Source organism: Triturus cristatus, chromosome 2_2 (assembly GCF_964204655.1).
Source record: "Triturus cristatus chromosome 2_2, aTriCri1.1, whole genome shotgun sequence".
Taxonomy (NCBI): Eukaryota; Metazoa; Chordata; class Amphibia; order Caudata; family Salamandridae; genus Triturus; species Triturus cristatus.
The window spans coordinates 184,772,086-184,784,244 of NC_140582.1; positions in this window are offsets into that span (position 1 = coordinate 184,772,086).

The window sequence follows — 12,159 nt, forward strand, 5'->3', positions numbered from 1 at the left end:
GTGATCAAGGCCGCAGTCCAGCGGCCGAAATGCGTCATTTGACATGGTGTTGCAATAAACTATACTGCTTTCATCTTCACTGGAGTCTGTGCCCGCATTTTACCCGGCGTGGTTCAACCTTGGGAAGTTGTTTGGATATATATATGTATATATATGAATATATATATATATATATGTGTGTGTTGTGAACAAATAATTATTTGATTTGTTCACAGAAAAACAAGGGATAAAGTGATATTATATTTAAGTGTTGATATAGGGTAATAATGAACACTTATAAACCAGAACAGCTCCAGAACTCACCAGTTATAGTTTACTGAGCTAACTTGTGCCCCAGTCATGTCCTGCTTATAACCTCACATATGTCATCACTTATGACTTGTAAATAACATCACTAATCACATCACTGATGACATCTCAAATGACATCATTGATGTCATTAAAACCTGGACAGACCACGCCCATCACAGTTGGAAAAGCATCACAAAAGAGGAGTGGGCTTCCACCATCTCTGCACACAGCCCAAGCATACTAGCAACTTGCCAAACGCCATCAAGAACCTCAACAGCTGGATCACTGCATGTGCTGACTCCCTGATCCCCTAATGTGCACCAGCAGAATCTTGACCACAGGCCAGCAGGTAAACAGAGAAATTCAGGGTAACAAAACACCACTGGAGTGCAAATGGAGAACAGACACCACACAAAAAGCTATCTTCAAATCCCCCCAAAGACGCTACCACCAGCAGATACGTAGGACCAAGTGCACAGCTTTTGAATATCGCATTGACACTGACACTAACAGTACTAAGGACATTTTTGCCATTATCAAAGTTTTCCCCGAACCTCCTGGCACCTTCAGCACCATCACCACGTTGCAACACCTTTGCAACAAGCTCTCTGAATTTGTCACTGTTGCTACTTAACGTTCCATCATGGCTAAAGAATGAACCCTGACATTGGGGCACTCAGTCACCACTGTTGAAACCATTGCTACCTTGCAAACCACTTAGGCCCTGGTCTGACCCTTACCACACGATCCCTTGAAGTGATGCCTAACAATCAATAAAGTAGCCTCCATTGACTCAGCCACATTCCCGGACACTAAAAACCATGCGACTGTAACGCTCCTGCTCAGAAAAATGTATCTGCTGACCCACCCATGCTTCCTAACTACAGACCCATCTACCTCCTACCATACCTGGCAAAGGTCTAAGAAAAATAAATTAACCAACACCTTACTGACCACCTCGGCAGCCACCAGCCTCTCTGACTCCACACACTCTGGATTCAGGCCCATCTAAACTACTGAAACAGCACTCATCACTGCCACAGATGACACCTGCATGATCCTTGACAGGAGAAATTGCAGCCCTCATTCTCCTAGACCTCTGAAGCCTTTGACATAGTGACACACTTCAGGTACCTGCATGAGATTGGCATAAAGAACTCAAGCTGTCAGTCTGGCATCTTACTCTTCTGAAGCCTCAGACTCACCAGTGGTTTGCCTCCCGGTGCATCCATCAACCCCACTCTCTTCAATGCATACAAGGTCCCTCTGGCCATTATCAGCTGCATATACAATATCAACATACTCTCCTATGCCAATGACATGCAACTCATACTCTCCCTCTCAGACAAGGACACAAACTCAAGAAACAAGTTCACCGCCTGCATGACCAATGTCACTAATTGGATGAAAACCAACTGTCTCAAGCTCAACATTATGCACATGAACTAGTCACCAACAAGTTGGACTATGGGACACCCTCCAGGTTGAGATCACAAGGCAACTCACCAAAAGACTGAAACCACTCAGAACTCAGCAGCCATACTCATGCTTATTCTCTCGCATACTACTCACATCATACTATACCCGAGGGAGCTCCACTGGCTCCGATAGACAAATACACTCATTTCAAACTCCTAATACACACATTCAAGGCACTACACCACTTAGGTCCCACCTGCCCGAACAGTTGCATCTCCTTACACCAGCTACCCAGACACTTATGCTTGGCAGGACCCTACTTGAACACATACCAAGTATTGTATTGAAAATAAATGCTCATAACATCACGGATGACATCATACTATCATTGTGGTCTTCTATAGGGTATGTGGACCTGAAGTAATTTAACACTCTCAAGCTGTGGACAAATTTATTTTCACCTTAATGGGATTACCTTTTTAATGACTTAACATAATACGCAATTTTGAAAACAGACATTGTGGACAATACTCCAAAGTAAAACAGGGTCTGCATAGTTATTCTGCTTTCTGGGAAATTAACTTGTAATTGCACTGTACTTGTCTTATGTTACCATATTGCAGCATTTACACCCCACTAGTATCATGCACACCATAAGGATTCTTCCTTCTTCCCTTTTTAAGTCAATCCTTGCTTTACCAATTTCTATATAATCTGGACATTTTGTCCGGTGTATTCTTTTCTCCAAAGTGTCCTTTAACTCTCTAAAAACTTTTGCTGATTCCTGAGCATGAAGCCAAAGAATCTTACTGAAACATCTTAGCGTTGAGGTTTTCTAAGACTCAAGTCTACAGGCAGCATTTCTTTTTGAGTACCCAGTAGAGAGAATTGTAAAGGCAATCGTCATCATTTTTAGCAACGTACTAGCCTCTGGTGTGCTAATTCCTTCAGTATTGTAAGTAGGGATGGGCGGATCTTGAAGAATTTCACTACATGAAATTCCACAAAGCTACAGGAAACTCAGCGAGATTCTGCGGTATTCCACCAATGAGCAGAAAAGATGCAGCTTGCACTGCATTTCAGCGTGGGTAGCATGAGGAGTAAGAGTGTGCAGCTATTTAAGTTGATTTTGATGCAGTTTGAGTAGAAAAACTACTTGAGCAGCAGGAAATCTACTTTAGCGGCAGCCCTCTGATTGCAACTGTTCCAAATCTCGGTTGTGCTTGCATATTCTGGAGTCTCATGGGAGAGAAATGCAGCCATGCAGTGATTGGCAGTATTTGAACAGAACTTCACATTAAAGAGTAGCGCGGAGTGGCTAAAATTCCTCCAAGTCCGCAGGGGAATAAAACATTTTGTTCACCCCTAACAGGAAGATCATTTTTAGGTGCTCTCTTTACACTGACATCTTTTTTGTGAGCAGCATTTTTAGAATAATAACAATAATATATCAAAAAAGTACTATTGATGCTTTTTTGTGGCCTTTTTAGATGAAAAAGGTAATATATTAAAAAATTGCTTATGATGATTTTTAGAGCAATTTTTTCCTATTCTAAAATTTTAAAGAGGAGCCCTTTGGCAGAGCAGATGTAGCAATTTGGTTCACACTCTTAAGGGCCCCGTTAATTTGTTACCAAGTTGTACATTTTTCTGTGGTTCTCTGAAACCCTACAATGTTTCTTTTTTGTATTTTAGAAATTTCTACTATGCTGGCTGGTTCGGGGCACTCTACACAACTTTCACGCAGCATAGTAAAATTAAGTATCAACATTAAACAAAGATAGTTATTGTTTCATTAACTAGGTGCTTGAAAAGATAGGCCTATGTGCGTAATTTTATTATTCAGAAAAAGTGTAGGAAATTGGGTTTTTAGTCAATAGGGTGGCTACCCACCTTGGATAATATTCACAATCCTTTCAAGGGCAACTCTCAAAGTCACTTAATCACACTTATCTCAACCCCCTGGTAGCTATAGCACAGAGCAGGCAGGCTGAACTTAAGGCAATGTGTAAACTAAATAGTAAAATTGTCATAAGACAACACAATAAAAAAATCCCAAACTGAATTAGAATAATTGAATACATATTAATAAATAAAATGACAACAAAATGACAAAAATCCAATGAGGAGAACTGCAAATAGAAACATTTAAAGTTTTAAATAACAATGGTGGCAAAAAGTTTCAAGATCTAAGCATAGCCAACTGTTGGTGGTACACTGGGACCTAGAAGCGATTTGAGGCCAGCTTTGATGGAGCACAGGTTGGATACAAGAAACAGGTTTGACATGGTTAGGGGTTTTACCGTGGGACTTAGGGGCCAATTACGATGTCAGTGGGACCGACACTGACGGCATGTCGGTGTCGGTCCCACTGAAATATTTAGCTTTGGTCAGACCACTGCATTACGATGTAGTCAATCTGACCGCATTGCCCAGGGACCAACCAACAGCTTCTGATGGGCTCAAAATGGGGGCGGTGCCTGAGGATTATGATCCACCTTGCCGCCAGCCATTTCACATCGGTTCTTCTGATGTGCAGAGGTTGGCCGAAAGGCTTTTTTGGTGCCCCTAGCAGGGCCCCTGTCACCCATGGCCCTCCTCTATGGACCTAAGGCCTAAACATCCCTGCATCATGTTGCAGGCACAGCATGGTGCATGCCAAAGGGTGCAGGGATGTTCATAGGCATGCCTCTTTGAATTGGGGCTGGTGCTGCAGCCCTTTTCTGGACCGCATCACAAGCCTAAATGTAAAGAGGCATGTTTCCGACTGCCTCCATGGTGGTCAAATCCAAATTTGGCAGGCTGAACCACCGACTACCTGTCGGTTGGTCACCTTCCCACAATGATGGCGGCCGGACGCTTGTCTGACTGCATTTGAAATCAGCCCATTAGTCTCTAAAATTGAAGTCCAAACTTTTCAGCCGGGCAAAAAAGCAGGTTGTGGCTGAAGAGGGATACATCAGGACAGAGTGCCATTGGACACAATCTAACTGAAGCCATTGGTATTTGGTGGAAAACATAGAGTGGGAGAAATTTGAATTACACTCAGGAAAGTCCTCCCATCATCCAGAATCTTTTGCCACTTTCACCCAGTCAAGACTTCTGCCTTTACACTTAGTAACATTTTTGTAGCACAAAACTCTTCAGTTGGGTAGGGCAGCAGGGTGTAGCAAAAGAGGGCTCTATGAGGTAGATACCTTCGCCACAAGGTCCCACTGAATAGGATATGCTGTTGTAGAGAAATTCTGAGTGGGTGTAACCTGAATCTTCAGTCCACTGGCTTGGCAAAAGTTCCTTGGTTCTCCGGAGGCCTCAATGCCAAAAGTCAAAATCCAGATTTTCAGGAGAAGTAGAAGAAGTCCAGTCAGATGCAGACAAGGGTTCCAGGACCTCAGGAAAAGCCTTGGGGGCGAGGAGTTTCTCCAGCAGGTGTTGCTGAAACTGTTCAACTGGGCAGTTGCAGGCAAAGGTCTCTCATAGCTTGTTGTGTCCCTGTACATTGAACAAGAGGTCATCTGTATGACCCTTGGAGTCAACTTCTGTGGCTGGGGAATAAGAGAGAGCAGGTTTAGTACTTCAGTACTCATCTCAGGACACAGACAACAGGTATGGGTCTCTTCTAACCTTCTTTTGAATCACTCGTGTTCTGAAGAATGTGCCAGAGGGAATGACACATTGATGCCTCCACTAGATTTTGGCCCTTCCAGGAGGAACCCTAACCGCTTTTTCAGCAGTTTTTGTATGCCCTACTGCAAACACTTCCACAGTGCCTCTCATTACTAAAATGGTGCAACACTTCTCCCCTTGTGCAAATCATTGGTGCCCAACCAGAGATATAGTCAGGTCGATGAGCAGCCCCTCCTCTGTGATCAGTCTAAACAGTTCTAGGAGCACCTCCCCACTTACTGAGATTGGTGCCTGCCATTTGCTTTTGACAAGGAAAGTCTGTTTAAAGTCAATTACGTTTGGACCAGCACAAATGGTCATTCTGCCAGAGGAGAACAAATATTAAAGTAGTACATGTCTGACATTTAAATATCATGCACCCTGCCTTGTGGGCTAGAAGGCCTAATAAGGGGTGAGTTATTAATAATATTTAAAGGAAAGGTTTTGACCTGTCAAAATGGTTTATTTTGAGAGACCGAATTGCAGTTTTTTACTATACTCCAGTCAGACTACAATGGTAGGCTTTTAGCCATGCTTGCACTGCCATTGTAGTTAATGGCACAATAGGTAATGCACTCTACTAGTGGCATTTAACTTCCAATCCCTGGGTACACTTTTTACAACATACTAGAGACATAGACGAGGCAAGTTAAATAGACCAATTAGGAGTATGCCAATAGAACCAAGTTAAAAGGGGGCGCATTTGCACGTTACTACTGGTTAGCAGTGGTAAAGTGCACAGAGTTCTGGAACAAGCAAAAACAGATAGGGAAAACATCTAAGGGTACACCATACAAATGATGGTCATTTCATACTAAACAAAACAGAAACAACCATGAAGCCAGAGAACTAGGATGACAGGGAAAAATGTAGACAAATAAGAAAGTGGAAGTTCATTTGCTGAATTTGGGGCAGCAAAGAATGCAGCAGGAGTTTGACCATAAGAAGGAAGGAGAGAAGCGCACATAGGTAAGCAGCATACAGGTGAACCAAGAGGGGCTGGAAGGCAGAGAGAGAGAGGGGAAAATTGGGCTAGAGTGGTCAGAATGAAATAGCAAGTACAAGATGATATATCAATTGAGGATAAGTGAGAAGATGCTGAATGCAGTTCAGGAAAGATTAAAAAACGTAGTTTGCAGCTTTATGTGGATTTCCTTTTGTGTCTCCAAGGGTTCTGATAATTACTGCTGATTCCATCTTCGAAGGTTAACAACTTTGGATACTTGTTGGATCACATGCTATCTATAAAGCCTCCAGTGACCAAGGTGACTGCCACTTGCTTTGCTGTTCTTAAGAAAGATAATTTAGATGATCCCCACTTCAGCCCAACAGACTGTGATCCAGGCCCTAATCTTATCCAGATTAGATTATGGCAATGTATTATACCTGGGCACCGACAAGGCAACAATTAGTTGGCTACAGGTAGTACAGAAAGCAGTCGCTAGGATTTTGTACCGCCTTCCAAAATTTGCCTCGGTCTCTCATCTCCCCCATGAGCTGCACTGGCACACCATCTCTAAACGCACCAAATTCAAAGCCTTATGCTACATGTTCAAGGCTAAAACTGGATTAATGACCAGCTAATTTCAGGCCTTGGAGGTATCCTATCAGTTTACTTGAGCTCTGAGGTTTCTGAATCGAGCCTTGTTTATTGTGCCTAGATTTCACCTGGCCTGCAGGGCATTTGAGAACCTGTTTGTCACTGCATACTTTCTGCAAGGGTTTGAAGACCTGGCTCTTTTAGGCTGATGTACCCAAAATTCCCAGTCTTGTCGCCTCTGCACTGGGAAATCCCTGGGGGTAGCTGAGCACATTATGGGGTCTATTATGACGGATATCATCAGTTTCCATTCCAATCAGCTTATTACAATACAGCCGGTCGGAACTGAAACCGGTCGATCATTCCGGCTGGCTTCCGACGGGCACAAGGAGCCTGTCAGCCAATCAGACCGGCCTGTAATCTATATGGATGATGTTTTACGCCGTCTGGATTACGATGCATGGTTTCCGGAAGGCTTTTCATGCTGGGCTTTCCGATATGGCAAGCCTCTCGGAAAGCGTGTTTAGGGGCCCCTAGCAAGGCCAACTTTTCCTTGTGGCCTCCGGTTGGGCACCTATGGAGCCCCTCTGTTAATCCCTGCACCTTGTGGCAGGCACCTTGAGGTGTCTGCCACAGGGTTCAGGGATTAACACAATCTCCCATTGCTCTATGGGAACTTGTGTTAGGGCCGGTTTATGGCCTTAACACAGCTCCCATAGAGAAATGGGAGAATGCGACCGCACCATGTGCAGCCGCATCGTAATTAGGTGGTCAGGACCTCCAACTGGAGGTCGGTCGGCTCCATTTATTCCACAGTGTCAGTCGGAGGAAACTCCAACTGATATCATAATAAGGAACTATAGATCTTGAAAATAATAATTAGTGGTCTACAGAAGGGACGTTTCAAAAGAAAGGTGCTTCTCTAGAGTAAGACTGTGATGTGTCGTTATGGATTTTGAACCTTTCTATTTCCACTTTTTAAGTTATATTTACAGTTTGGTGGACAGATTACTCCATCACACATGTGACGGATATCCCGTCCGCCTTATAATAAGTGCATTACATCATATGGCACTTGTAATAAGGCAGAAAGGAAATCAGTCAGGTTTGTGATGGAAAAGCCCATATGTAAAACACTAAATCAGGCTCATAGTCTCTTCAGATATTTTATTGGCACTGAAATTTTAGGAAATGAGGAAAGGTACTTGCTGATTTTGAAATGGATCACACAAAATTATTACACACAGATTTCTGGTAGCCAACATTATTTGATTGCAAGCTCAATTATTGAATAGCCGAAACAGTGACTTAGTTCATGCGGAAAAACATTTTATTTAGCTTGAATAATAGCATCAGTCAAAATGTATGCGTCAATGATTTATGTTGGGGGTGAGTCATAAATCAGTGCAGCAATGCAATACTAGATGAAGTGCACCTGGGAGACTTTGCAGGTAGTTCTTAAAGCCAATGAGTACTTTGTGTCTAAAGTTTAAGGCTCCGTGGAGAAGGAAATGTGAAAGAAAAATTCAAGTGGTCTTTTTGAGATAAGCAAGAACATAATGAAGTGTTTCAGCTTATGCGTTTTCAGCAAAGCAGAGACAGCACAAGCCAAGGTCACCCTGGAGGATTATACTAAGACATTTTAAGTAACATTTAATTCCTTAGAGGAATCAAGGATAAGGATGTAAAGGTCATATGCGATGCTTGTTTTTATTTAGTAACATCATAATTAACAAAATGTGAGCAACTAAACAATTTCTGGCTTCAATGTAGGTAACTAATCTATGCCGTGGCATCGAGAGCAAAAAGGCACAGATAAAAAAGCCCCAGCCTACATGGCAGTCCAGGGGGGAGGTATTGATTTAGTTTTGATTACAAAACTATCGTAATGCAAATATTTTGTTACCAAAATATTTACTGTCATAAAACCCAACAAAAAATACAAAAATATCGACAACTTAACTGGGCAATAAAAGTATACTGAGAAACAACATAGATTACAAAAATAAGAAAACAAATAGTGAAACACAACCTAAATATCAATATCAAAACAAAAAAAAACATGTAAAAAATACACGTATAATTAAACACAGATTAAATAGTGTCTTCCACTTTAGGTCAAAGCCAAAAACTGTATCCCTCAACAAAACATTTAACCAATAAAAATTTTAAAAAAATTAAAGTTAGCAAATGGAAACAAGAGACTATACACAGAGTTGAGGAAAATGAACAACCTTGCTACCCTTCAAGCCATCTTATTAGCTAATGGGTACTCTAGCCAAATAAAAGGCCAAGAAGATCCATTTTAACACAGAAATGCAGAAAAACATTTCAAATTCCACAAACATAAGTACATTCAAAATAATTTAGGAAACAATAAACTTAAAACAACGTCAGCATTTTTTTGTCAATAGCTAAACACCTAAACTAATTTTCTTTTAAACTATATATTGTACATCTCAAACATGATTGATATTGTACACCATAAATTGGGGAACATTTTGGACTCTGAATTCGTCATGTGTTCTATTGCACCCCCAACCATAACAACATGCTAATAAAATAAATGTTTTATAAATATATAGATAATTAATACTGAATTAAATACAATAATATTAGATATTACACTTTAATATCAAGCTTTATAATCAGCAAAAATGCATATATTTTAAATTATTATTATTGAGTGATAATTTTAAAAATTATCATTACATAAATAAAAAACAATATTAGAATAAGTCCTTAGCTCGTAACATAAAAAAATTAACACCTAATTAAAAAACTACAGCAAAAAAACACTTCCCATTGTAATCACATATTAAAACCTATAACCCATCCAAACAAATTGGAAAACACATGCATAAATCTATACAAATATTATAAAAAATGATAATACAAAATAATTTCACCTAAAAAAGCTACTTAAAAGCAAAATTAAATATAAAAAAATTATAAATAAATATTGAAATATAAAAATGAATTACTATATATGATTTTTTATAAATTAACCAATGAACAATTAAAAATCGATAACATTAGAAATAAAATATACATTGCAAAACACTACCCATCCAACTCTGCTACAAATCCTACAAAACTAACAACAAATAATGTACAAAAACGTTGTATGAATTATTTAACACAATTACATACCTAAAAAATGAATCTCATAACAAATAAATTAAAACAAGATAAAAAATATAAAAACCACAGTTCCTGCTCTATACCACTACAAACTCAACAAACAACCAAAAAATGTAAATAATAATAAATCATTCTGCAATTTAATACTTAAAAATAATGTACAATTTAAAAGAATCCTGTAAACATTGGTAAATACAACAGAAAGAAGCAAACATAATCTTAAAACAAAGAAAATCTAGCGAACTAAAAAAGATATTTTATTGTTATTAAAGAAACCAATATTATTTACATCGCTATTTTAAAAAAATATTTACGTTTCAAAATGAAGTCCAATGGTATTCTTGACACCACAATATTTCTCCTGTGATAATATTGACCAATGACATTGTTTGATAGATACTAAGGTGCAACACTGGCCAGTGCATTGCTACTCTTACATTTTTTTCAGAGTGAGGTGTCACTTGAGAGTTAAGAAGGTGTGGCACTAGAATATGTGCACCATGATATTTTGTCCTAAATATCTTTTATAAAAATATTGCCTCATTTGAATCGATATTGGAAATTTACACCCACTTGTTTTTTAAGTGATATTTAGGTCCAGATAATTATATCAGACAATAATGCTGTGTTCCATAGTGCTGAACTGCACCTGGTAATAAGGATTAAGATTTATCTGGTTCTCAAAAGCTTTGTAGAACCCTGACATTAATACCAAAAATATTCAGTGAGTAAACACTCACTCCTCTAATAAAGTGTAGTGTTCACTAATACTGAGCATTATTCTTTCAAACTGTTGTGTGCTGAAGCACATTTTGGTGAAAATCTATGAATTTCAATGATTTGCCTCCACCAGTCAAAGACGGAAAAAAGGTGGGAGCAGAGAACAACGTGAACACAAACAGTGAACTTGCTATTTCATGGACAGGTTGGATGTTTGATCGGTACACCTGGTTAATGAGGTTCTTCTTGGCCTATGTTTTCCTAGCCAGTAAGAAATGCACAGACTTAACAAAGCACCCCAAATCCAGCTGCTGGTTCCACTCCTGAATGGATTTGCATGGTTTTGTTACGCAATTTCACTCTGCAAGAATGCGTCATCACCTCCGCAATTCTCAATTATTCCAAGCAAATTGACCAACTAGCATCAGACCATGCACGCTTGCTTTGTTTTTCTGATTATTCTATTGCCATTTGAAATACCTCTGTGCTATGAGGATAAGCTCACTGTTTCCTCAAACAGTACCAGATCTATGGGTGCTATATTTTGCCTTTTCGCGTACATGTGTATCAGAATTCCATGAAGTAAGGTCACCAACAGTCATTTTTAATGAAACCTATGTAATATACTCTAGTTTTCCATTCTTGTTTCTGCTCCAGTGGAACCTCTTCAAGGTTGCCAAGAAGGGGAACATAGAGCCTGCTTACAATTGTGCTGGGACCTCCAACGTTAGGCCATCGGTGGCGGGCCCACCACCATCTATACCTGCAGGTCTGCCCACTGCATTACGATGGTGGGCTAGTGGAAAGACCGTCCACTCAAGGAGCCCATTAGACCGTTGGAGGAACTGTAATCCCTACAACAGGAGCAGTGGCTGCTCAGGCATTGCCGTAGGGATTACAATGTCCCTTTCTGCCTGCCATCTCATGGTGGTCATCCCACAATGAAAATCAGGCAGAAAGTGACTTTGGGGGCCCCTAGTGGATCCCTCTTCCCCCTGGCTATATATTCTGGTGGCACCTATGGTGCCCTCCTGAACATCTCTGCACCATGTTGCACGGACCCGCAGCACATGCCACAATACAAAATATACAGATTGCAACCGCCTTGAAGGCGGTCGCATCCTAATGCGGGTAGTGGGACCGCTGACAGCTAGCCGGGCGGTCCTGCTACTGCCACAGTGCTGGTCGGATGAATGTCTGACCAGCATCATAATCAGGCCCATATTTAAAAGCACCAAGAAACCCCATCTCCTCCAGGCAGACCAGAAAGCTCAACCCCTTCTCCATCCCATTTTAGTACATTTTTGTTGTATGGTGCCACGGATATATTAATGCAGCTGTTTGCCTGTCATATGGCCACATGCATATTTTATGTGAAA